The sequence below is a fragment of the Rhea pennata genome, chromosome 1 (assembly GCF_028389875.1).
Source record: "Rhea pennata isolate bPtePen1 chromosome 1, bPtePen1.pri, whole genome shotgun sequence".
NCBI classification, from domain to species: Eukaryota; Metazoa; Chordata; class Aves; order Rheiformes; family Rheidae; genus Rhea; species Rhea pennata.
This window is the reverse complement of record NC_084663.1, coordinates 188,536,184-188,561,922: the sequence shown is the minus strand read 5'-3', so window position 1 is coordinate 188,561,922 and position 25,739 is coordinate 188,536,184. Positions and strand designations below refer to the sequence as shown.

The 25,739-nt window shown below is 40.3% G+C and overlaps 1 long non-coding RNA gene across 1 annotated transcript in view; it reads left to right on the top strand.

Annotated features, from left to right (window-relative positions):
- The window catches only part of LOC134140949 (uncharacterized), a 47,610-nt gene extending 28,030 nt beyond the window's left edge, over nucleotides 1–19,580 (top strand). The window contains exons 2-3 of the long non-coding RNA XR_009958511.1: nucleotides 13,378–13,461; nucleotides 18,935–19,580. This is a non-coding gene — a long non-coding RNA (uncharacterized LOC134140949). The remainder of the gene's footprint in view (nucleotides 1–13,377; nucleotides 13,462–18,934) is intronic.
- The last annotated feature ends 6,159 nt before the right edge of the window (nucleotides 19,581–25,739 follow it).

Below are 25,739 nucleotides of genomic sequence, written 5' to 3'. Positions count from 1 at the left end.
CAAGAGGATTTTTTAAGGCAGTTTATTGCCACAGGTAATAGAAAAGGCATAAATCTGCTAGTGCTGACTCTGACCAGTGAGAGTCTTAAGCAATTGTTACTGTAGGTGCTTCACCAACCATGTGAAATCTTAAATAAATGCCATAAAATGTACGTTTCAAACAGACTCTGAGTCATTGTTCAGAAAAAAAAATCCTTATCTATTTTTTTATAAGCTTTGTCTTTCTTCAGTCTCCCATTTGTGCCACCAAGAACTCTTAGGTAAGTCACAAGATCATGTGTTAGCATAGTTTAGTCCAAATAAAAGAGGCTGGGGAGAGATTTTTGGAACCTGCTACCTATAGTGAAAAGTACTTTAGCAGATATTTTCCTGATTATAGCCCAGAGCAATAAGTAATGGAATTTCCTTGCTGCAAGAGAGCTCTCTCAGAAGAGAGGATAACAGTGCAGTTGCCATATGCAGCCACAGTCCATTCCCATTAGCAAGCAAGGAGCACCGTGTTCATTCCCGACAACTGTGACCAGACCTCCTGCTACTCTTTCTCAGCCAGCATCTGAGATGTTGGTGCCTGACGGGATGTAAGCTAGGCAAGGCAGTGCCTGGAGGCACACAGTGAGGCTGAGGCTGCAGCAAGGAGCGTCTCAGACTGTTATGATGCATGGGAAGAGGAACAGGCATGGAGCTGTGTAAATGAGGGAGGCATGACCCTAACCTCGAGGAGCACAAAGTAGCAGCTCTATGCTCAATATGTGACACTTCACAGGTCAAATACAAGGAAAATGAGTACAAATGAGGGGGGTCTCAAGTTGTGCAGGTCTGGATAAACAAACACCAGTGTTGATGGGGAAACCAAGCCCCTCTTCCTCCTGCCATGCAAAGCTATTCAGAGGAATCAGAGGTAAGGTGGGCCACTGTCCAGCGATGGGGCACTGAACAAGCCCAAGCACAGGCCTGCTGTGAGCTTGACACAGCCATGAAGACAGACTTTAGCGCCCTTTCTCCATGATAGCTATACTCATAAGTGATAGGAGCACATCAGCAGGAGGAGGAGCAGGAGACTGTGACTGATGGAGGGCAATTCCAAACTTGCTTTGGCCTTAGAGAAGTTACTACTGTGTCTGCAAGTTGCTTCTTTCCCTTATTCATTATACAATTTCAAAATGTACCCATGTGCAAGGAGAAATCATTCAGTATTTCTATTTAATCCATCCTCCTTCCCTTCTTCAGTGTGTGACAGCTTCAGTGTTGACCAGTCTCCTGGTATTAACTTGTGTGCCGTTTGGTATGCCTTCTTCATGCATCTTGCATCAACTGAGAGCCTACCACTGAGACTTTCACATCCCTGCTCAAGCTGACTGTACCCACTGGTCACAGAAAAGATGACCTCTGAGGGACACACTGAAACCCACCGCTTGTTCACGTACAAGACAAAGGAGAAGACACTTGTGAAATATCTAGCGATTTCATCCAGCTGTGTGCTCTTTGTATTCTCACCATAGTCTCTTCTCTTATTCCTCCTCCCCATCCTCTTTTCTTATGTTCTTTGTCCACTTACTGCATTTTGTCCCTAGTTAACCTGTCAGTTCTTTAAGATGAGGATAATCTTTCCTAAATATTGTACTTACTCAGCATGACAGAAGCTTAAGAACCTCTGAGCTCTCACATAATGAACATAATATATAATAATAACAAGATGTCATTGAAAAATGAGCCTGGCACTGAGCAGAATAATTGAGAATAATGTTAGTTTTGAATAGGAATACTTTTTTTGTTCAAAGATATATGCATTTTGTCAGAAATAACATAATTTTCAGAATGTTCAGATTTACAGTTTCCTCCCTTCATTTTTTTCATTTTCTTTTCTATTTTATTTTTACCTCTTCCTGTCAGATTTTTTTCTTGATTTTTCACTCTTCCCTCTAAAAGATATACAATCCAAACACTAACATATATTTTGAATTTTATTAAAAGGAGGAAAATACTTAAATTCTATATTTTTATAGAAACATAGATCTTTGACCAAAATATTTTAAGTAAAATATTTACATTGATTCCAACAAACTGGAGACGAAAGATATCTCTTTTTTTCCATTTTCTATCCTCTTTCTAACTAGTCAGCCATCTTCTCCCTCTCTCTTTTCTTATTTCCTTGCCTTGTCTTCTGTCTCTTACTCTCACATATATATATAAAACACTCACTGACACATATATTTTGGCTGGTGCCTTGTTTCTGTGCACAGCAGCGAGAATAAAGCAGAGCCAGGATTTTACATCTCTACATATTCTCTAAGCAATTGTCCTTCCTCTGAGATGCTCAGAGCTACATGAAGACCTGTGGGAATATAAACATTCTTTTTCATTTCTTTTACATCTCCTTCAACAACAAAAAAATCAACCTTTTCTGCTTTCCTGCTTTTTAGAGGTAACAAAGAAGCCATTGTCTTCATTTCTAGCTTGGCAAGTTTCAGAGGGAAAGAAAGAAGGAGAAAATTCCTAGCTAAAAATGTAACAGTATAAATTATTTTACTATCGCCATTTGCTATATTGAGTGAGTAGCTCAGAGGCACTCCTGCGAGCTAGGGGCCCCTGTGGATGATGCACAAAAGGACTCCTGCTCCAAAGTGCTTCTTTCTTTTCAAGCGTTTGTAGTGCTGATTGGGTGCTGATGAAAAGTGCTGGCAGGGCAGCAATGGAGAGAAAAGTCTCCCGCTCGTCTGCAGACGGTACAAGTTTCCCCTTCCTTCTCCCACACTGATCGTCAGCTAGAGCTTCTCTGAGACTTCTAGGTCGCTGAGTACAGTCCAGTGTGTGGGTTCAAAGGCCCTCTGATAGATTTGGAGATGACTATGCAAAATTTTGTTTCCCTGGGGGCATGAAGGTCACTTGTGCTCATACCCTAGCCTGAGCCCAAGGCTGAAGCAGACCCAGGACAGTAAATAGATTGCAAAGCGTGTGTGCATGGATACATGGGTATATAACTGTGTTTAAGCACATACACACAAGATCAGTATGTTTGAACGCACAGCACAGTGCTTTTTTTCCCCACTGATTCATCCAACATTTCATCCCTTTTACATACATTTTTGTAGGGTTTTATATACTCTGAATTCACCTGATTTTTCTCTGTTACTGGCACAGCTGGAGAGGGCCAGAGCACAGCCCTCATCACCTTCCCCACAGGTCTGTGGCGTGTTCAGTGAAAGAGTTCTTGCAACAGAACCTCACTAGAAAGCACCTCCCCAGCTCAAACCTACGTGAAGGTCCCCTTCATCATCACATTATTGGCTGTGCCCCATGCTCCTTCCGCACAGTTGCTGCAGGCAGCAAAGGAGGTGGTGTCTGAGCAGTGAAAGGGGAACACAATAGCTTAGAAAAATAGATTCTGGCCCATATTGGAGTTAGTTAGTGCAACTCCAGTGAAGCCAATGTACCCAAACCTACTTAAACTCACGGAGAATTTGCTTTTGATTTCCTTATTAGGGAGATAGGAGTTTGAACCTAGACATGCGAAAACCCAGCTGCCCGCAGGAAGGACACAACAACAGGGAGGCAGAAAAAGTTGCAGAGGGATGGGAGAGATGTGACGTCTTCTCTACTGCCTTTGCAGTTGTGGGGGCTTTGGATGGAAGCTGAGGTATTGCTTCCTTTCTTTTCATACCCATACCCAGGATTCACACTGATATCTTACTTAGTGAAGGTGGCCTATGTGTGGGGCACAGAAAACTACGGCATCGTCATGTGGAGGGAGTATGCTTTAACTTCAGCATCTTGCCCTTAAAACAAGGGACAAACTTAGACTTGTAAGAAATAAAGAGGAATTTTTCTGCAGAGGAAAAAGAGTATGAAATTGTATAAGTCTTTTTTTCTTTTTTCTTTTCTTTTTTTTTTTTTTTTTTACAATAGCCTTTATTAGTCTTAATCTTTCAGTGTCCAGGATTTCTTTTGTTTACATTCCTCTGCTATGAATATCCCAAACTATTTAGCTCTTGGTTATATTAAGTGTTTTTTAAGTGGAAAATAGGAGCTCAAATCCAGCAGCAATTCTTTAATTTCAAATAAATGTAAGGTAATTTTTAATATATGCTGTATTTTTTTTTTCTAGGGATGTAGTTTTAGGAATTGAAAGTGTTAAATAAATTAGACGGTTCAGTGAATCTTTTCCAGCCCAATGTGTTGCTGGGAATTTGGACCTGGTCCATTGCATGTCTTTGAAGCTCTTACTGCTTTTATATTTTGTTTTCTCTAATAGCCTACTTAACACAAAGCACATTTCCTTCAGACCCTCTAGTCAGCTCTGCGTTTCACTTGGTTTCTATTTGATCTTTAGACTGTTTCTAATTGATTTCCATTAATAAGGTGCAAAAGTGTTATTTTCTGATGCAAAAAGAAGCAAGTAATATGAAACATAAAGTTTATTTGGATTCTATCCAAACATTTAGCATATTTTAGTTTATGCCCATTAGATGTTCCTTTGGGGATGCACCATCATTTCATCAGCACTTTCTCCTCTATTTCTGTATTTCTTCAATTAAAACTGGCTGCAGAGTGAACTTTGTCGCCTTTTCATTTTAAAGAGCACCACACTTACTTTGATAACACACCAGAGTTATACTACGAACAGAAATTACACAGCATTTTGCATTCTGACTATATTTTCTCCTTCCTGTAAATCATACATGTATATATTCATTTGAAATTTAGTCCATGCTAATTTCTTGTTATTTGCATAGCCACAGAATCTTAATTTTATTCTTGATACCATATCATCCTTTTTTTCTTGACTGATTAGAGAGGGAAAATAAGAAAGCAGACATGATCAAAAGCTTTGTTCCTCAACAGAACCCAATTAGAGTAAACCATGAAGCATGATGTTATAAAGAAATGACTGCACATGTGGTGTTCTGCTGCTTACTAGAGATTTTTAAGTTGCTGTCAATATCATGCTTTAAAGATTATTTTAAACACAAATACTTCTGGCCTGGCACCTTGAGTAAGCACTTGCAACAGATAGATTGACTTCAGTATTATTCCTGTTTTGCTTAAGGCTTGCTGGAGAAGAAAGAGTTTCACTTGGAAAAATACATTTAGATAAAATTGATTTTCTTTTCCTTGCATGAAATACTCTATCTGGCTCTGGAAGCATTAGCTTATGCCAACCTCCTGGATTGTTCCTGTCTTAGCCTCAGTATTACATGAGACAGGCCTAGTCTATGGAGAAAAAAAGATATTCCTATCAGCTGGCAGTAAGCAAAATATTTTCCTATCTGAACGTGGAGACTTGAGTATGTTTCCACTGCAGTGGATGTGGCATAGCTTTTTGCAGGCTAACCACCCTGGGTTTACTGCAGCACTGGTGTAGACAGCTTCCACAGCAGGGTTCTCTTGTGTCTGGACCGGCTGGAGCTCAGCAGGGCAGAAAAGCAAGCTGCAGGATCTCCCGCTGCACTAACAGCTTATTTGTGCAAAGCGAACTGATTACCAACAAATGGGTAAATTTGTCCTGCTTTGAACATCGGGCAGTGCACTGCCTATCTCCTGGTATCAGCATCCTCTTTTGGGGCATGCAAGTCAGTGTCTGTCAGCAGCACCACCATTAAACATGACACTCAGCCCCTTCCCATCTGTCTGCGGCTGTAGCCCCTCCAAAAGAGCAGCAGTGCCCAGGACAAATTTTTTTGACCCATGGGAAGGTATTTATCACTTGTCTGTACTTGTGGAGGGAGATAATTTGGCAGCAGAGCAGCAGCATCAAAAGCTTGCTTGTGACTGCTCTCAGTGCCTTTCCTCGGAGCAGCAGGAGCTGGAAATGAAACAGATTTCAGCCACACTGGCACAGCGTTTCCAACCTGTCTGTTTACTCCTCGGTGACCTACTTTATCGACAATAGGCACTTGTATCCGTGAAGCTTGGTTGTTTTAAGTTCTTTGCAGCTCTTTTCTAGCCTAGCAGAAAAGTTTACTTAGGAGACCGTGGTGATTTTAAGGCAAGAAAGGCTGTTAGTAGGGCCCTCAGTGACATTAAGCATTGGCTTTCCTGATTATTTCCCTGAAGACCACCCTGACTGGTATTTGAGACACATACACCAGTTCACTTGCATCTCCTGCCTTTTGGTGGAGGACACAGGTGACCACGCCAGCCTTTGTGAGGGTGTAACATGCTTTTTCTCAATGTGCATCAGACTGTGTCCAGTCCCTCTTTCCCATAGCACCTGCCACTTTTCTCCTGACCATCAAGAGAAATCTCATGCACAACTCTTGTGTCCTCGGCTCAAGCCCCTTGATTGATAAATATTAAGATCGTGTGTCTGTGGGGAATGTCCTGGTTTTAAAGCTAGGCGTATCCTTAAACCTATGGGCTTCATGCTTCCAGCTGGTAATTTTGTGTTTATAATGTTTTTATGACCTTTATCATTTCACTGTGACCTCAGAGCAAGGCCGTATGTGTTTTCCCCCTGAGTGAGTAATGTTTTTAATAGAGACAGGAGAAACAGAAAATGGGGAATTTGTGGACAGTGGTCTGCTTTGCTGAGTGTAGAAAATCATTTCCTTGTGGGTCACTAAGATTCACTGTAGCATAATTCAGTAATAATGTGGAAAAAAATCATGTGTCTGTGGGCTGTGTGAAGTGAAACCACAAGCCATGTCCAAACCTCTGAGTCACCTATTCTGCCTCTCTTAATGCAGCTGACTGCCAGGCAATGAACACTGACTGAGTGAATACAGTGTTTAAAACAGACTCACAGAGTAACTGGATTTGGAAGGGACCTCTGGAGATCATCTAGCTCACCCCCCACCCCCTGCTCAGGCAGGAACAGGAAGAGTAAGCTGTCTTTTTAGATATCTCCAAGGATGGAGACTCTGTAACCTCTCTGAGCAACCTGTTCTAGTGTTCAACCACCCTCACAGTGAAAAAGTGTTTCCTTGTGTTTTTCATCTTCTTTACACTTTCCTATTAGATATTTATAAGCATTGGTAAGATCCCCCTGAGCCTTCTCTTCTACAGGCTGAACAGTCTCAGCTCTCAGCTTCTTCTTATATGAGAGGCGCTCCAATCCCTTAATCATAATATACAAAGCTCTTTGTATAGACTACAGTATATTTGTAAACCACTTGGCAGAGAGGAGGGGAGGAGGAGAAAAACCCCACGTTTTTCATAACAGATATTTTGGGAAATTAGCTATACAATCATTCAAGTAATGTGAGTTTTCAAGAGACATAATAAAATAAGGGCTGAAAAACATCATTATTTTGTTTTTTTTGTTTTTACAATTGAAAATATAGAAGCAGCTCACTCCAAAGTATTCAAAAGGATTCCAATTTTTCAAATTCCAAATTTTGCATATTCTTGGAGAATAAGACAGAGTTACTGATGCAGTTCTGGTGTCATGGGAAGGAATGTCAGAAAAATGTTGTTTTTATAACTGACTAGTTTTATAAGATTTGTGAGGTGACACTGCCGATTTAGGGTAGTTTTGGCTCATCTGCATGAAATTCTTGACATCCTGTGGCATGGGTCTTACAAAAGCCCAGATTTAGCTCTGAGTTCCTTATATTTATTTATATTCTGACAGAATATTCATAAATGTGTCTGGGTAGGAAAACATCCATTATTTGCCTCTGGCCAAATGGTTTATGGATCAAATAAATAATGGTATCAGTCTAGAAAGTGATCTGGTCATTAATACTTTGTTGTAAAATATAATGCTAGAAAATCCATGCTCCAGGGTTTTCATCATTCATCTACCAAGCACTACCTAAAAGAAATGGAGCTCTTCTAGATAATGAACAAAAGAAGGCATTCATCTAGCAAAGAAATGAAGGTTTAATTTTTAACAAAAAACATAACAATCATCAGATTTAACTCAATGTTTTGGGGGGATTTGTTACTGTCACCTCTGTTCGTGATCCACAAAGTGTGCTTTTTTGATACATGGTCAAACTACAGAACTTTTCAACAGTTTGAAAATAGCTACCAATGTTGTGGTCAACAACAGGTCTTAAATCCTGTCATCAGCCAGGCTGATGGCCCCTATGCCTGGGGCACAGATTGTCCCAGGGTTGTTCCTCTATGTGGCAGATCTGATTGTTTTCCATTATAAGCAAACTTTTTTTTCAGTTATGTTTATAGATAAGTGTGAACTCCTGATAAAATCAGAATGCCTGCTAAAATGCACTCAAGTTTACGAACTTCAGCACTGCAATTGCTAAAAGTTTACAAGGGTTAGAAAAAGAAACCGGACAAATTAGACTGAAAAAGAATATGCAGTGCTAACGATGTGCAAAGACAGCACTTCTGGGCACAGAAGTGTCTCGGTCACAGTTTTCTGCAGGCATTTTGGACAAATGCGTTGTTCTACTTCTTCCTTGGCCATTGCTATCGGTAGCTGTCAGAAACCAGGTGTTAGGCCAGATGAACCTGTCAGCTGACAAAGTAGGGTTGTTCATACGTCATTATGATGCATCGGAGGACCTACGAAACACCTGGCCTGGTTTAGAATTAGAAATAAAAATGAGGTAAAAGGATGGATGTGGACAACTAGCTTGTGAAAGGAAGGGAGCTCCAAGAAAGCCCACCTCATAGATAGTAGCTGGACATCAAAGAGCTACTATCTCTTAATTTTTGACCAGGTTTTATATAGTAGTCAAAGCCCAGAGGAGATCTAATTTTAGATCAGTGAGGCTAAGACTGCATGGACTTACATAAACTTCCTCTTCACAAGCAATATCTCCTCTGAATATCATAGCGGGAGTGAATATAGCTGCTATATTTTATACTCGATATGTTAAATACCTAGAAGTTATTCACCTAGGATAACTAATGAGGAAAATAATATAATTAATTTCAGTATTTTCTTGTAACAGAAAAGCTGTCTGGCAAAGCATTCAATATTTCAGCACAGAACTGTGTCAGTAACTTATGTGTTTATTTCATTCACATTCTTAACCATGAGTAAAAGGGAGAAATTAAACAAGAATTTTTAATTGTCTACATAATTCTTCTTAATGAGTACATTTTGGAATACCTTAATGATGATGTAGGTTTATGAAACAGAGATCTGTCTTCCTTTAATAAGAAAGAAGGAAATTATACAGTAATATCAGTTAATTATTGTATATCATTTCACTGTGGATTAAAGGTCCATGCAAACTCAGAGAAGCAAAAAGATATAATACTTAATAGTATATATGTTACCAGAAAGGATTAGAGGGAAAAGGTCAGGAAGTGAAGGAAAATTTAAAAAGTGAAAAGTAACAATGATATCTGTGATAACAGTAAATCCATTAAACAATATGTCATGCAAGAATTATGAAATTAAAGGTATGCTCACTTGATTAAAAACAAACACAATTGCTTTGCTGAGTCAAGGGCAGAATGCTTAGACCTGGCAGAGCTGAACCTATAAAGTGGGGACTGGAGAACCAAGTCAATGGGTCTCCTCCTGTGTATAAAAATAGGGATAAGAATAAGTATGTCTGGAAGATAGGAACCAAAATGTTACAAGATCTCTCTGACAGCATTTTACTCCATTTTGTAGTTGTAAGCAATTGCTTTATGACAGCTTTTCAGCCACTGCCTAACTTCAAGCATGCAAAGACTTCATTGACCTTATGCTTACCTATCAGCATCTCCAATTTCCCACTTACATGTGTTTCTATTAAGTGCAAGACCATATGTTTTCATGCTGCCTCTCCTCCCTATGAGGAGTTCCCAACATGTATCTGTAACTTACAGTCTCTTCCAAACTCCTCTAGCCTAATACCAGAAATAAGCTGGGCAGGTGCTGAGACTGCTGCTCGTCAGACTGATCTCTGCTGGTTCACAGCTTACTTGTCCTCACTCCTTCATCTCTTGTCCTGCACTTAAATGACAGGTCTCTGGGAGGGGTCTGCTACAGAGCATAACCCCAAGGGTTAAGGATACTCTGGGCTCAAATACAAAAAAAAAAAAAAAAAGCAGTTGCTTGAGTGTCTCATTAAGCTCGGTCCTAGATGAAGATACGAAGGCAGTCAGTCTGTTCCTGGGCTTGTTTAAGAGGATGCTTTAAACTAAGACAAATCTCAAAGACCTTTATTAAGAATTAAGCTTGAGTCATTTGGATAACAGAAACACAGTGACCTCTTAGGGAAGAGAGTGAAGAGCGTTTGTTCCATCCTTGTTTTATATATATATAGATACAGATCTTAGAAATATTTCAGACATATATGCTAATTAAGGTGTTCCCACTCTCCTCCCTCCATAATCTGTTTGTGCCCACTTTCATTTATCTTATAAAGGCAAAAATAACAGATTAATTGTGGAAGGGCTTTAGTGTAGCTTTATCTCCACGGGACCTTAGGGATCTCTCTAGGTGGCTCATCTTCAGTGGGATCTGTACCACCCAGTTACATGTCATTGTCAGCTCTGCTTACTAAATCACAGCCACATAGTGAAACATCCACTCCCACAGCACCTGGTTGCTGGACTAGTCTGAAACACCTTTCACAGAAAGGGCTCTGTACTGGAAAGCAATAAGACTCTTTGGTCTAAAAAAAGAGGCAAATAGAGCAAGGAAAGGAATTGAATTTCCAAAAAAGAAAGGATTTTGCCTAACATCTTTTTTTTCCCATAGTGGACTATAGGTAAATTTGTAGCCTCCTTGAAGTCGGTAGAAGTTTTGCCATTGTCTGTACTGGGATGAGGATCCATGTTTCCTTTGCTGCCAGTATTTTGAACATGACTGGGGATGTAAGAGAAAGTGAAAAAGAAAGAACATATTCAAATCCTGTTCCTGTGGACTGGGAGAAATCATCATTCTTTTGCCATGTGGATTTCTATGTATTTTGGGAGAAGCTGGAATGTAATATTTCAGGGGATTAAGTGAGAACAGAACATAAGAAAATCAGAAGGCAAGAAGGTATTATATAATAGTACTTTCTGGAGACATTTATACTTCAGTAATAAAATTTTAAGTGTAGCCTAACTCAAAAACCTGAGTAATCTTTCAGGCATCCAATAAATATGGATGCCACTGCACCTTCATTTTTATTCTCCAGTCAGAAAATTCTCATACACTCCATGTGCTCCCCAATAAGAGAAAAGTATTAGGGCTGAGTGTTTGCTCCACACACAACACATAATCACTTGTCTCCTAGTTTTTACCTCTTCATTTTTGCCAGTTTACTATTTCCTTAGGGATGAGCATGAGTGCATTAAGCTGGCTGTAGTGGCCTTGTCATTGCTATGAAGATAGGTTTGGGGGGGGTCCTTGGGAAAACCACTCTGAAGGTCAATGTGCTATTTAAAGATTTCATTGCAGCACGATGATGACTCTAAAGCTCACAGCTGGTTTCATATTCTGGCAGTGAGCCTAGTTAAAGAGAGAACTTCTAACTCAGTCTCTCTGCACAAGCAATGCAGTGTCCCACTCTTGCTTGAGGCTTTACTTGTCAATCCACCCTTGGACAGATCAAAGCTATTGCTGACACGTATAATTTGTATAATTTAGAAATCTGCATCATTAGTCAAATAAAAGTTTAGGGACATTTACTTAAAAAAAAAAAAAAAAAAAAAAAAAAAAAAAGGTGTCTTCTTTACTGCTGACATGCTGGCTCAGAATTGTTTCCAGAAGGCAGGGTGTTCTTTAGATTGCTTTGATGGGGCAGCAATATATTTTGTTGAGATCTGAGCTGACTCCCTGTAGCTTTGGACCATTACTGAATTCTAGCCCATAAAGAGCACGCCCTCTTTTCTTTGCCTGCAAGTCAAATCCTAGTGTGTCTCAGTGGGGTGTCCAAGTAATCCCTGACTAAATTAGATCTCTTTGAGCAGAACATTGAAGATGTACCTGATAACAGCTGAACAGCTAAATATTACTTCCTACCAAAAACATAGGCAGTAAACAAAGGACTGTTATAGGGCCCTGAGAAGCTGAAGATACTATTACCAATTTTCATTTAAAAGTGCTTCACTCACACTAGCAATTAGGAGGAGTTGGTGCAATTTAAATAGTGCACCTACAAGATTTGCACTCTGACTATGCTCCTTACATGCCCTGTACCACTGCAGCACCCAGCCTGCTTGCTGAAGCTTGCTAACGCTCAAAGGAAGCAGTCGCTAGTGTTTATGTTCCACATTCTTCCATTGCTCAATATCCAAATGTTTCACAATGTAGATCTAGTTTCAGAAGTTCATTTGAAAGAAAATTCTTGTTCCAAGCTGAGTTTCCTGTTGCAGCCTGAATCCCAAAACGGGTCATGTGCAGCATTTGGCTCACGATCACTGGAGATGCTGCATTGCTGATTTTATAAACAATATATAATAGGAAATGGGTGAATATGTTTCTGATTTGAATAAATTAAATCTGGCAAACATAATTCACTCCAACAAGAATACCCGTTGCTCCTGGTTTCCAGAACGTGCTGAGTATCTCTCTCTAGGGGAACCTGGGGACAAATCTGTCTCTGCACAAGTAAAATCCCCTTACACATCTGTTGGAGCGATGCCGAACTGAGACAAGCGTTTGATCCTGGAGTCTGATTCCCTGCAGACCAGAAAGCGAACTCTGACCTGAATAATAGAAAACAGCCTCAACTTTAAGCAGCCGCATTGCCTGACTTATTTTCCTGCTGCATGCTAGGGGCCTCTGGTGCGGCAGAAATATAAAACTTGAGTCCTGACAGAATTGTTGCCTGGCTTGTCTGGTATGCGAGAGGGAGGCAAGTACCGCAACGCTTGTGCCGGTTCACAGGAAGTTCGCTTGGTGGGTTCTCGCAGGAAGCCTGAATCCATTCCCACAGCACGTCGGGAGGTACACAGGGCCTCTCGCTCAGACCCCTGGGATAAGGTGTCTACGTACCTCTGTGAACGTGCTCTGCTGGACCCTGGCCTCCGCTCGGGGCGGGGGAGTCAGGTATGTGCAGAGTCACTCCAGCCAACAGGAACAGTCTCGAAGGTTTATTGGGTAAGAAAGACCTCTGCTGGCGCAAAGAACAAGTAAATCACAGCTCAAATGGCTCTATTCAAAAACCTTATCTAAGACTTGAGAACATACATCTTCAAAGACTAGCTCAAACCACTTTTTTACTAGTACCACCCAGTTCCAGATGATGGTTATATGGCCTGAATCCAGTACAAGTCATTTGGCACTGGCATTTCAGAAGAGCATGTTAACTCTATGCCTTTGCAAGACTCTCTGTGTGCTTAAAAGGGCAGCAGAGTGGAGACTTTTTGTTATTACCTGAAAAGAGAAGTGTATTTATTGTTCTGTAAAGTAGGGCCAAGAGCTCCAGGTCTGCTGCCTCCTGGGCTCCCTTTTGCCTGCTTTTCTCTGGCCCTGTGAATGTTGTTCTCAGGAAGAGGAGAAATTTGCTCCCTTTCCAGGTGTCTCTCTGCCTGCAGGTTTGAACGGTCCTCTGGCACAAGAAAGCTGGGAAATCTCGGCAGGCTGTGGAAGGCCCCAGACCCAAGCCTCCCGCATCCAAGGTGAGTGCACAGACAATGAAAACGTGGGCGGCACCACAACATCATGGCAATGGAGATGCCTTGGGGCAAGCCCAGAGATGCCGATTCCTCTATCTATTTGATTTTATTTTTTAGTTTCCTGGCTCTGTGTTGCTCCCCCCTCAATATGTGAGCACACTGGATTGCTTTAAAAAGTGAGTATGATTGCTTACATAGTCAGCAGAGAGATGTATGCTTCTAACCAGCTTTTTCATAATGGTCCTTCAGGGATTTTCAGGAGCAATTAAGAAGGGAGCTTGTCATGTTTCCAAGTTTGAATTTAACACTAACAGTAGTGCGTAATCTCAAAAAATATTCAACTGAAACTTGGGCATGAGTATGCTGTGATTAACCCAGAATGGCTTGGCTGGATATCTTGGATGAATATGTCAGTACTGGAACTCCAATGACTCTGAGTGAGATTCTCTTGAGAAAAATGGATGTAAAAGAGAGCAAAATGAGGGTGATGTCTTGCAGCCACCTTATGTCAACCTAAAACTCTCCTGCTGCGAACAGGGCTGTTCTGCCCCACTGTGCCTATGTTCTCAAGACTGGCTGTTCTTTCCCGACACTTTGGTGATCCCAGCTACTTTGTTATTAGCTTTTAGGATATTCAGTGAGCTGATTCAGCTCCTGGCACCAGGGAGTGAGCAGAAATCTGGAGCCAGCCGTGGAGAGTGGAGGACCTCCCCTTTCGATAGCAGAATGCTCTTAAAAGAGTTCGTAAAGCAGCTTAGATTCACCGTGATACTGCACATCAGTCTTAGTAGCTCCTGTGACTTTCTTCTTGCTAGTTTTCTATTTAAAAATGAGCACTACAAGATCTTATGTGTGTGTGTCTGCATGTGTGTGTTGGGAGGGGTGATTCTAGCAGTATAGTTTGTACATGCACAAACGCATACACACCATGACTCTAATTATGCCTCAAGATACACCCATTCCTCCAGCATGAGCCCAGCTTCTCTTTTACTCTCATTAGCAACAGCCAAAGTAATTCCACTCGTGTACTGTGAGTTCAAATAAGCTGCAAAAAGTTAAAGTGGGCAAAATCAGACACATAGGGTGTTTGTTTTTTGAAGACTGTGTGAAATAGAATAATACTTTAATCTTTTAATAACCCAGCTGCTGGCCTTTGAGCATTGTAGTCTGTGCAAATGCACTGTCTCTGCTGGGAAATCTAACTTGCAACAACTTTTCACTGTTTTCCAATATTGTTTGTCTAGGTATTGAATGCTGGAGACTTTTTCATTAGGGAATGAAAAAAAGAGTAGAGTATCCCAGTTAACGTGGCCCGTTGCCTTGTTAGTCTAGAGAAAGCTGCTGCCTATATGGAGTGGTGGCTTGCAGCCAGTGTTAACATGACCTTTTGACTCACAAGCCCATAGGAAGCTTCTTCTAACTTTCCCAGGAGGTATCACTATAAAGTATCACTTTATTGAAATACTGTTCACAGTAGACCCAGCATACAGCTAAAAATGGCTGTTAGGAATTTGCCATGTCCTTTTTCTCCAGCTTTCTGATGCTGAAAAAATGAGTGGGGCCCGCCCTGTTTCCTTTTCCTCTCACTAGCTTGTTACTGGACTTCACCTCTCCTCTTTCCCACTGCCCTTGTTTCTCTTGAAACTTGAATGACTACACATTGTTTCTCGCCACATACCACTGAACAGCAGAATGGGGCCACGATTGTGGATGAGGCGCCAGTAAGTCCAGGTAACCACCAGTAATAGTGCCTTTAGATCTGTACCTGCAATGGTTACAAGGCCTCCAGTTTCACGAAAGGAGCAGCATCTTTCTGCGGAAATATCTGAGTCTCCTTTCCACTGTAGAGTAGAAAACTTCTTCCCTATACACAAAAGAACAAGCACTTGATTCTCTGATCCTGTTTTGCTTCCTCTAAGTCTATGCATTTGGTTAAGGAACTTTCTGTTTTATTTGAATTCACCACTGTTTATTTATAATTTTGTCTCAGATGTGTGACAGATTCAGCATGTGTCACCCAGCAGGGAAACAGTAATAGGCTGGAGAGTTAACAAATATACTGCAGTGAAGCCAGATGGCCTGTTCTCTGAAAGACACTTTGTACCGCAGCTTTCTTTTTCCTTTGGTGCCCAATATTCACAAAAACCATGTTACCGCCTATAAACTCACCCACCAAAGCATCATGGGTCTGCACTCTGCTCTGTCATGCATCTAACACCCACTGTAATACAGAAAAATGTAAACTGATGCATTGGTCAGACAATCAAGCCATCATACTGTGGCCAGAAAAGGAGTCAATAAATAAGGTCTCCCAAGCACCCTCTCAGTTCCAGGGTATCAGGGATGCTGAGGCCAGGGTCTCAGGGTACTTATATCCGCCAAGTGATTCATGGATGCCCACAGCCTTGATGGGACTCCCTCTCTCTGAAGTCATCAGTACAGAGCACAACCCCTGCTTGCCCCAGTGTGTGGTCTGAATTCTCGTTAGGAGTGTCCACTTGTGTCAAAACTCCCACTCACATCCATGGGACCACACTCAATGATTATCTCTTGCTCTTGAGGGATTGCAGCTGCTTCCCAGAAGCAGCTTCCCAGAAGCAACTGATTTGAAAGCAATGTCAAAGTTTATACTAATGAAGAGGATGTGTGCTGGAAGAGCATGTAGCTGTGCTCACATTTTTTTCACCAAAGAACTCTGCCTTTTCCTCACAGAGGTGGATGGGAAAGGTGCCAGAATCTTTTTTTTTTTTTTTTTTTTTTTTTTTTTTTTTTTCCCAGGGTATCATTAAATGAGATTTCATTTTTTTTTCTTGTTTGCTCGTCTCTTTATTCTCCCAGTTCCTAATTGGGATGTTTCTCAGTTTGACTGAGCTGCATGCAGTTTCCTTTGGAACCCTTTAGTACCGATTTCAAGCCTTAGCTGGAGGGGATGACTCAAAAGAACTGGGGGAGAGTCCTGCTTCCAAGTGCTTCTCAGGCTCATGAAAAGATGGAGTAAGATCTAAACTGACTAAGAATTTGCAAAATCAGTACATCAGAAGGCTGAGTGTTTGTAAAAAAGATGAGCAAACTGTAATTATACATAATACAGCAATGTTCATTGTGATTGGCTAGGAAAATGTTGATTTTGTTGACTAGGAATAATGTTAGAGATGGCTTGGTTTCGTTGTTCAGCTTTGATTTCCTGTCTGAATGCACAGGGTTAAATACAGGGAAGCTATAAATGGCTTTTTAAATAATTAAATGGTTAAGGACAAGTGATTATATAGATAAAGTAGCATTAATTACACAGCTTTGATTAAGCTTTTGTCATCTTTTTCCCATCTCTACTTGAAAGGAGAAGCTATCCACCCACCTAGCTAGCCTCAATCAGTCTAAAAGGAATTATTCCTCCAAAGGCTAGACATAACCAGTTGAAACATAAATTACCATGAGAAAGGAGATGTTTGAGGTGGGCTGAGGTTGGAGGGGTTGTCCGGAATACAAAACAGAGAACCTAGAACGGGAAAACAAAGGGTTGCAGGGCACGTCTTCAGTGTAATCCAGGGATACCTAAATTGATTTTAGGGAGTCTAGCAGATACTTAAAACAGGCAGTCCAGAAATGGAAATAGCTATCTCTACCAAAGCTAACTACTGCAAAGCCAGCTCAGGGCAGTGTTTAGGGCATTACAGCCTACAGTGCACAGGTGCTATGGACACTAAGAGAAACTTCCACTTGTCTGAAATGGGGTTAGAGAGGCCCAGAGAAGCATAAGTGTAAGCAAACCAAAGCATTGTCGGTCTGTTACTGACTTTATGCTTTGCTTTAAATGCTTTGTACCTTTGAGGAAAGAATAGGTAATATGTTGCTTTGAAGATGCAGTCTCTACATAGCCACAGACAGGCTTCCACAGACTCCTAAAGGAAATCTCTTTGAAGGAAAGGAATGTGTAAATTACTGATTTTCTTTCCTTTTTTGGGGGGTGGGGTGGGAGGGGGAGATTTTGACAACAGAACTGAAATATTTATATATATAAATTAATTTTGAGTCAGCCTGAAATATTGGGCCAAGACAATTTTGGAAGGGATATTTGAAAGCTGGAACTACTTTCTGGAGATTGTTTTTTGTGCATTTTTGACTTTTTAATATAAAAACAAGCGGTCAGATTCAACAGGAATTTAGCTTTCATGTGGAAAACTAGTGAGGAGGTCACAGTAGCTATGTCAATATTAATGAACAGAAAAAGGCCAGAACTGACCCTTGTCATTCAGGTTTAGTGGCATAAACTGGTCTCAGTCCATGTTGTTTAGAGCTAGATCTTTCTTCAGTAGATTCATCTTGGAGAGAGATCATTAGAGATGTTCAAAAGAAACCCAGGGAGCAAGATAGCTGTTAAGCATTGTGGAGATTAGGGCTCAAGCTCTTTCTCTTATTTTATTTTATTTAGCACTGTAGATGAAGCCAGCAGTTCTACCTCACTTCTGTTTGAAGCCTTGTGTTTAGGATGATCACCTGAGCTATATTTAAATTATTTTGCTAACTGCTTGAGAGTACGAATTGGATATCTCTTACACACCCAGAAAATGCCCCAAGCCCCTACTATGAGGTGAACTTTTCTCAGTCTTTCCTGCTGAAGTTGCCTCCTTTTTCATTATACACTTAGATATTTATTGGATCACACACAAAAAAAAGAGGAAATTACTCTGGAGCCAGCCTGAGGGTATAATGTTGAGAAGCTGGAGGTCTTGATACCAAGACCTCCTTAGAGTCAAGCGCAGAAAAGAACTGCACTCAAATCTTCAGGCAAATGTCTTAACCACTGGACTATCAAAAGCAGAGCTGGAAATGGAAATGGCAAAACAAGTGTTCTAACACTTGTAGTATTTTTTTTTTTAATTCCAGATTCCATGATGATTTTATCTCAATTTAAAGAGAGTTTCAGGTCAGCCAAAATGGATTTGTTTGAGTGGTTGAATTTTTTGTTCTCTTTGTGTTTTCCCGCTCCAAACTGCCCAGCCCTTCTGCAAGATCCAGAGCACCTGTGGCCCACACAAACTGCCCCTTTGGAATAGAGAGATGGGGCTGTAACCTGCTCCAGGCAGAGGGGAGTATGTGATAGCCTTGTAAGAAATGGAAGACCCTGCGGTCTGACTCGTGTGTGGAAATAGTCAACGACAGCTATGCAGCTATTCCAGGAAGCAGTATATCCAGATAACTGCAGGTGTAAGTCTTTCAGTATGGATGGAATGGGAAACTATAGCTGGAATGAGTGTCAAGAAGTTATCTGGTCCTTTCTTCTCCTACGGGTAATACCATCCATCCATACTTCTCTCCTGGCAAAAGTCTGTAGAGCTGGTATTTGAGGACTCTCTCTACTTCCACTAACAATGGTGACTCAGCAGGCTATTCTACTCCTCTGTCTTCTCTTCTTTGGAATTAATAATACAAAATACTGTTCACTCAAGTAGATGTCCTTGTATGTCTTGTTTTCTAGATTCCCAGTGTTCTCCTCCACATCTTCTTCATTGGGATCCCTATCTAAGCTGCACAGCACCCAGCACTGGACACAGTACACCGGCTGAAGCTTTCCTGGGATGACAAAAGTGGAAGAATTGCTCACAATAACCTACAGCCTGTATTCCTATTCCTGCATCCTTGTGTGGCATTTAGTATCTTTGCCTGACATGGGAGGCTTGGGTTCAAAGCCTTCTATAAGCTTATAGATATCACCTACAGCAGAATTTCAAACAGTCAACGCTTAAGCTTTGAAAGCTAAATGTTAAGGTGGGCTTTGAATCAGATGCCTCTCTTAATGTGCACATGTTTATGTTGATCATCTATTTCATGTAGTTGCCAAAGTGTTTTAGAAAAGTCTGGAGGACATTTGCTAAAATAGGACCCATTTAGGGGGAAATAACAGGAGACAGTCTCTAAGAGTTGTTGTTTAAACAATCTTATCTCAATTTCTGTTTCTCTGCGGGAGGCAGAAATGCAAGAAAATGAGTACAGATGAGAAAAATAAAATTAAGCATCCTGGGTTTTATCACATGTTTGTGAGCTTGAGTAAAATTCAAAGACACATAAATTTCCCGTGGCATCAGAACCAACCCTTTCATTTCTAATTTGTTTCAAAAATAAACAGTGGCTAGATTATAATAAAAAAAATAAAAAAATCTAAGTGATGATTTCTTTTTTTCTTCTCTTATTTATTTATTTTTATATATGCATGTATAAACACATATGTCTTAGAGGAAGTGATTTTGGCTATTTTGTAATGTGCATTAGTACATGTAACCACAACAACAGATATTTGGTTTAGAGTACAGATGTACAGAAAGTTTCTCCAACTTCATGCTAGATAATCAGGCAAAAAGCAAATGTATGGCAGGTGCATTGATAGGATAAATCATAAGGGTATTCTAAGAGCTACTGCAGTGTTTCAGAATAGTGTTTCAAGCATGAAATAACCTCAGTCTAATTTATCCATATGCTTTCCAGCATAATTGCCCATAGCAGCTCTGAAAAACTGCATTTCTTAGATCCAAAGACCTTCCTAGGAAATACAGAATAAACACTCTTCAAACTGCAGATCAGGTCTATAGCGACATGACTTCAACTAGTTATTCCACAGCACTGTAGTCACAAAATTTCCTGCAGAAAGGTAGAAACACTGTCTTTGGGCAGCTAGGATTCATTCCTCTTATGTACTAATACCTAGCTCTGAGGGAAAAAATGTTTATGATCACTTTTGTTCTGTATTAATCATGCTATTGTGTTGAAATGACAGGACATGGGAGCAAACTAGTTGCAGACAGTTATGGTTGCTGTCTACTTTCTCCTGGTTTCTCATGTTTTTGGAACAATAGAAGCTCACAGTTTTACTAAACTTGATGCAATTTCAATGATCAACTGCTCTGAATGTGCAGCTTCACATGTCCGAAAAGCACGTAAGGAGAGAGCATCCAAAGGATAAGACAGACCACTGCAGAGAGGAGTCTGTATACACATTTGTACACTCACAAATGAATTGTGAAAAATGTAGTCGAGCTGACTTCCTTCTTTTTCACGCCTAATTATCCAAAGGAGAGAATCTGCAGAGAGCTAGGGTATATGTCTTGTACCACATTTGCAGCGCGAGCAAAGCCATAGAGAGAAATAGCTAAAAGTTTCATTGGTAAGTTAAGAAACATGTTTTTATCCAAGTTGGCATCTATATATCTGCAGTAGTTGGTTAAACATAGCTTCAATCGATACTAAAATTCATGCCAGGGAAGATGTACCTTTTACTCTGTCTTGTAGAACTGTAAGGAAAATAGAGGTTGAGACAGGCAAGAACAATCTGTCTCCCTGATACGGATGATGTTAACGATTTCTCTGCATCTAATGGCAGCCTGATTTCTACAGTCAAGATTATTTTTTGAAAAGAGTGGTTTCTTTAAATAATTAGGAAATAGGGAATTGCTTCCCATTTTTAATTGGTATTGTCATACCTGGAATGGGACTCTAAAGGAAATGTATGATTGCTATGGGAACTTTTTAGTCTCAGGCCAAGTTTGTCATGCATTTCTTAGATCCAAAGACCTTCCTAGGAAATACAGAATAAACACTCTTCAAACTGCAGATCAGGTCTATAGCTACATGACTTCAACTAGTTATTTCACAACACTGTAGTGTGGATCACACAGCCCTCTCTTTCCCCATCTCCCTATTCCTGATAGGGTGTATGTACTTTGCCAACAAATAGTCTTGATTATAAATGGTCAAAGAATGACACTGAATTGTTACTCACTCACTGCAGGGAGGACAGTCATCAAAAGGGGAATTTCCAGCCTGGAAATTCTGAAGTGTTTATATACCTCTCTTTGCTTCATTACTCCTCCCCTACCTCCTGGGTTTGGAAAGTATGTTACATGTAGTAAAATCTAGATTGCAAGTCTAAATGGTGTTAGATACCATATGGATATGGCATACTAGAGTATACCAGTTTCATTTCATTTACTCCCTGTAGGTAACACAAAATTGTCGTGTAGAATCAGACGACACCTCGACAAGTACCCAGTATGGTAAAAGATGTTTTAGCAGATGGTGCAAGAAATCTTCACGGGGAATAACTGACCCAGGCCAGTTTGTTCTTAACCTTCTTTGTTGGTTTCATGTCGTCAAGCACAGAAAGTCTTCAGCTAAAAGCAAAATTTTGAGATGTAGATGTAGCTCTGTCTGCAGGTGAGGGTTTCATTTAAAGAGGTCACTCACTCATTAGGAATAGCTTCCTCTTGTGTCATTGTTCTCCTATTCTTATACTCAGGCCAATCTGTTTCTTTTGCTATAAAATTCAATACTGTAAACTAGCACCAGTACTCCTTCTACTATAATTTGGTGGCAATCCATAGGTTTTCCTAAACCCATCATTTTAATAAAAAACATCTTTTTGGTTTATATTTATTCTAAGCACGCATATGTTGTTTCCCCGCCCCCTTAAATTTGGGACTCTGGTTTGATATAGACTAGAGTCAGGCAGTAATTATTCAATAAAATAGTTTCCCTTCAAAAATCACTGTCCATTTATGATGTTCTTTTTGTTCTCTCCATTTGGAGCAGTTCCACTTTTTTGGAAATAAATAAGTAATATTAATTAGGTTAGAAAGCAGCTGTCTCTGGAACCTGGAGGTTGAGGCACACATATGGGTTGAGAGAAATGTCCCTGTGTCAGTGAATATTTAATTGGTTATGCAAAGTGAAACAAGTCCAAAACACATCAGGAGTCCCTCTGTAGGATGGGAAAAATTCCAAAACAGGAAAATATTAATGAGATAGGAAATTTGCTTTCTACATTCCTTGCAGTATGGCTGTTCTCTAACAGCTTTTGAAGATCATAGATGCTTATAAAAATAGCCACTTTCTGAATCTGGAACCTGAAAAAGTCTTATTTTAGATATAATGGTTGCTTTAGGAGTGACAAGTTATGCACACACAATAAAGGATTTATTGCACATGGTATTTTCTATTTCCATCTCCTAATGCTGTGAGTTGAAATAGAAAATAAATACGACTCCTTCAGCAGTTTGAAATACTGTGACTTGCTCCGCTCTACCACAGTCTTCATATTTACCATCATCTTTACTTGAATGCAATCAAGTACATACACTACGTAGTATACTAAAGCCATTTTCTGTTCACCTTGGGTGTATGGACTAAGACATGTAGTGTCAAGGGTACAAGGAGTAATCTGCGATTCCAAATCTGGAGTTCCTACCAGAAGACTGCTGGATGTGACTGCCATTGGCTAGTGCTACCTTGCGACTGGGAAAACAAAGGTACAGATGAGCCCTTCCACATTGCAAAAATGCAAATATTACCTTAATGATATTCAGTTAGAGAGCTTTTACTCTCAGACAGGAAGAAATGGAGTATTATGTTTCCAGCAAAATGGTGCTCCCTCTCAGACTATCCTACATATGAAAGGACTTTTCTGCTCTAAACGGTGTGTTTGGGTTTTCTTAATGAGCATTATAGCAGTCTGAAGTCATGGTATCTCTGGCTGCCACATTTAATGTAGGCACATGGTGCTACTGTATGATTTTTCAAACTGTTAGCCCCGCTAATGCAGCATGAAAGCTACAGTCAGGCTGGATTCCTTCCCACTTGTACCTAATTGTCCATAGCAGAGGTTCTGCAGAGAGCTCTCCTACATGTCTGAGAAACCAGTAGTGCCTTGTAGCAGGCTAAAATCAAAGAAGAAAACATACAGCTAATTTGTGCACTGCACTTGTGTCTTCAGTTGCCAACCAGATAAGTTTTTATCCATATAATCTGACAAACAGCATTGTGCCCAGGTTGCCATATAACCAAGACACTGAAGAGACTAAATATATAATGCTGTGTGCCTAAATAAGTGTGTATTATCAAGGGAGAGAGATGAGTTTCTCCAGAGATCAGTTCAAAAGAGACTGGTATTCCAAATGACCTAGAGAATCACAGTCCAGTCTTCTAGGCACTACTGCTAAGCACTTAAAGTTAGGCAGTATGGAAATATTTTCCCCACTGGAAATTGGGCACCATCACTTTTAAATAAATGAGGTTCTTTCATGACATGTGAATACATAGGCACAGCACAGGCAAACTCTTCCTATTAGAGATAAAGAATTTCATTAGAGATATTAGAATCTCTAAGTTAGTGGGATGCCCAGCCCTCTGGAAATGTCTACATCTTTTCATGGTATAGAGAAAAGATCCAGATGACTACCATAGATCAGATGCCTAACTTCTACATGGCTAAACTGAAATGGGATGAATCTCCCTGAAAGACCACTCTGTTATGCAGTTCAGATCAGGTTTGACAGCCAATTGAATTTTCAGGTTAAGGTTAGGTTTCATTCAGACGGTGAAAGATGTATCTTCCATACAGGAATCACTGTTTCCTTACAAATTACCACTGAAATGTGAGTACTGTGTATGTTTAACAGACGATCCGCTCTGCCTTGAGCTTACAAAGATGCATACATTTGTGGGAAAGGAGCTCTATCTCTCTGAAGAGAAGCTGCACAGCAAGATTTTGTTTTGTTTGAGAAGCTGAGGACAGCCTGCAACTTTGAGGACATGCTGTGGTCCAGCACGGAAAGAACAGGTGCATATTTAGGTACAAGGACAGGAATGGGAAACAGATATGAGGACAAGGAAAAGACATAGGCTGCTCTGTTTTTCTTGAGAAGTTAGCATTCATCGTACAAGTACAAACAAGAACTGCACCATGCCAACAAAGGACTGTCTTCTGGACAGGAGAGACCCAGAGGAAGAGGTGGAGTTGCAGTGGGCAAACAGTACGACATCAGCCTCCAGAACTAAGGAAAACCAAACAAGCACAGTGCAAAACTTAAGGTCTGGCTAGTAAGCACAGGAAGGCAAATTTATCTTTGCATAGGAGCTTTAAGATATGGCTTTGCACTTATCTCTATGCTCCTTTAACCCCAAAGTTTTCCACAGCACCGAGCTTAAACAAGACTTGCACTCAACATTTAAGAACTGTGATAGGGCATGTGAGTTCCTCTCATCCATGTTACAGAGAATTGTTTGGGGAGTAATCTCTAAGTATCACTAAATTCCTGATAAGTTGCCATACTTAGCCCAAGGACAAGAAACTGTACAGACATTTGCATATCAATTTTCTACCACTAGCTTTAACAATAGGAGCTAGAGTTGGGCAGCCACAGCATACATTTATAGAGCTTACAGCTGTGTTCAGCGATAAGATAAGAGCTCCTTTTGTAGAGACCACAGCAAAAGCTTTGTCAGTGATTGAAATGACACTTTTATCTCATTATGAAAGATGCCCCTTCCAGTGGAAGTCTAGTTGGCATGACGTTATCATTTGAATTACTTTCTTTCCTTACTGAAATAAAAGGAACAGAACCTTGCTGATTTATTTAGCAATCTGTTGGTTTTTTACTATTATTTGTAACATTAAAGGAAAATTAATTGCAGCAGAAGGATTTTATATCCATCTACAAGCTTGATTATCAAAATCCCAATATTATCCAACAAATAAATAAAACAATTTCAGAGCTTGAAATACAATATTTAACTGCATAGAGCCACAGTGGAGTAACCACAGTAACCACTCTGGTTACAGCTGAGCAAAACCTTGCATTATAAAGCTATTTTTCATGATTATTTTGATGCTTTTAATTTTCTGGAGGGAAAAGTAAAAACCAGATACCTTTGAGCAGAAATTTCCCAGACTTTCTCTAAGCTCACTGGCACATTTGGGTGCTAATTTGTTATTCTGTTAAGTCTTTCTCAATTGCATGATGCCAAAGCATCATGAGAAGGCATAAAAAGTTCTGTAAGTCATTCATTAAGGAATGATTTTGTGGATTGAAATACTAAATAAATTTGGGTTCCTCTAGCTTTAACTGCCTGCAGATTTGGCATCTAGTTCTAACTCCTCATGCAGGCTGTGTCACTAATAAATAACAGACAGAAACTCTGAGAGGGCAACTCATTACACCCATGTTGACACCTATTTTCCACTCACTGTAGAAGTCTCAATGTTTAACTTGGATGAGCTGGCTGACTTAATAGATAGTTTGAGTTAAATGAGACGAATTCCACCAGAATTTTAAGAAAAAAAAGCTCATGTTTCAAGGGGTAGGGAAAAGGTCCAGCAGTTCTGTCTGTGTAGTCTATAGAAAAGAAGGCAAACAGTGATATGATCACAGGTTATGTGATCTTAGGAGATGTAACCTTTGGTTATGCTTGGCTTCACTCTGTCAGGCAAGCATCTAATGGCTGGAGGGTGAAGC